This window comes from Anopheles moucheti (assembly GCF_943734755.1).
Source record: "Anopheles moucheti chromosome X unlocalized genomic scaffold, idAnoMoucSN_F20_07 X_unloc_68, whole genome shotgun sequence".
NCBI lineage: Eukaryota > Metazoa > Arthropoda > Insecta > Diptera > Culicidae > Anopheles > Anopheles moucheti.
The window spans coordinates 25,001-27,500 of record NW_026453579.1 but is presented as its reverse complement, the minus strand read 5'-3'; positions in this window follow the sequence as shown (position 1 = coordinate 27,500).

The window sequence follows — 2,500 nt, the reverse complement described above, 5'->3', positions numbered from 1 at the left end:
TTCAATATTAGACTTCCCTGAGTATGAAAAGTGAAACGAAAATCATTTTTGAAAAGAAAAAAATTTTGTATGGGAGGGCCCCTGCTAGAACATTTTTACCAAGTGCGACCATTTTACCCGGTGAGTCAAAAAAAAATTTTTGTATGGGAGGGCCCCTGCTAGAACATTTTTCCCAAGTGCGTCGATTTTGGGTCGCCGACACAAGCTCGGGTCAAAAAAATTTTTTTTTCACGGTGACTCAAAACATCAATTTTAGACTCCCCTGAGTATGAAAAGTGAAACGAAAATCATTTTTGAGAAGAAAAAATTTTTGTATGGGAGGGCCCCTGCTAGAACATTTTTCCCAAGTGCGTCGATTTTGGGTCGCCGACACAAGCTCGGGTCAAAAAAATTTTTTTTTCACGGTGACTCAAAACATCAATTTTAGACTCCCCTGAGTATGAAAAGTGAAACGAAAATCATTTTTGAGAAGAAAAAATTTTTGTATGGGAGGGCCCCTGCTAGAACATATTTCCCAAGTGCGTCGATTTTTGGGTCGCCGACACAAGCTCGGGTCAAAAAAATTTTTTTTTCTCGGTGACTCAAAACATCAATTTTAGACTCCCCTGAGTATGAAAAGTGAAACGAAAATCATTTTTGAGAAGAAAAAATTTTTGTATGGGAGGGCCCCTGCTAGAACATATTTCCCAAGTGCGTCGATTTTTGGGTCGCCGACACAAGCTCGGGTCAAAAAAATTTTTTTTTCACGGTGACTCAAAACATCAATTTTAGACTCCCCTGAGTATGAAAAGTGAAACGAAAATCATTTTTGAGAAGAAAAAATTTTTGTATGGGAGGGCCCCTGCTAGAACATATTTCCCAAGTGCGTCGATTTTTGGGTCGCCGACACAAGCTCGGGTCAAAAAAATTTTTTTTTCACGGTGACTCAAAACATCAATTTTAGACTCCCCTGAGTATGAAAAGTGAAACGAAAATCATTTTTGAGAAGAAAAAATTTTTGTATGGGAGGGCCCCTGCTAGAACATTTTTCCCAAGTGAGTCGATTTTTGGGTCGCGACACAAGCTCGGGTCAAAAAAAATTTTTTTTTCATGGTGACTCAAAACATCAATTTTAGACTCCCCTGAGTATGAAAAGTGAAACGAAAATCATTTTTGAGAAGAAAAAAATTTGTATGGGAGGGCCCCTGCTAGAACATTTTTCCCAAGTAAATTCGATTTTACCCGGTGAGTCAAAAAATTTTGAAAAAAATATTTTGCCAAAATCGTGTTCATTGCCTATTATAAGGGACCAGGTCAGCTCACACGCATTTTTGGAGACCATATGGAAAGTGCGTCTGGGATTGCGGAAATTAAGTTTAGAGTGTTAAATGATGGTTTCGCAATCCCGAAAGGCTCAAAATCCACCCTAAGGTCCCCTGGGTGAAATGTGGTTTCCAAGGTGTGAGCGCTATCGGTGATAGAGTTGGAATGTGATTTCCAGAGCGCAGGGCGACTGGGCTTAGAGCGAAAATCATAGACAAGGGTAAGTATTGGACTGAACGACTCGAAGCAAACGAAAATCATAGACAAGGGTAATGGACTGAACGACTCGAAGCAAACGAAAACCACACACAAGAGTAATGGACTGAACGAATCGAAGCAAACGAAAACCACACACAAGAGTAATGGACTGAACGAATCGAAGCAAACGAAAATCACATACAAGAGTAATGGACTGAACGAATCGAAGCAAACGAAAAACCACAGACAAGAGTAATGGAGTGAACGAATCGAAGCAAACGAAAACCAAAGACAAGAGTAATAGAGTGAACGAATCGAAGCACACGAAAACCATGAACACAGGGATAACTGAGAACGAACCTACCTATCAGAGCATGTGAAAGCATGGACAAGAGTACTGAAAATCGGACCAAACCTCTAGAAGCACACGAAAATCATGGACAAGAGTACTCAAAAACACGGACCAAACCTATCGAAGCTCACGAAAACCATGAACACAGGGATAACTGAGAACGAACCTACCTATCAGAGCATGTGAAAGCATGGACAAGAGTACTGAAAATCGGACCAAACCTCTAGAAGCACACGAAAATCATGGACAAGAGTACTCAAAAACACGGACCAAACCTATCGAAGCTCACGAAAACCATGAACACAGGGATAACTGAGAACGAACCTACCTATCAGAGCATGTGAAAGCATGGACAAGAGTACTGAAAATCGGACCAAACCTCTAGAAGCACACGAAAATCATGGACAAGAGTACTCAAAAACACGGACCAAACCTATCGAAGCTCACGAAAACCATGAACACAGGGATAACTGAAAACGAACCGAACCTCTCGTAGCAAACGAAAAACATGGACAAAATTATTCGAAACGAACCGAAGCTCGATGCGAAAAACATGGAAAAGCAAGCCCGTAAGTCGCACTATCAAGCCCATAAGTCGCACTATCAAGCCCATAAGTCGCACTATCAAGCCCGTTAGTCGCACTATCA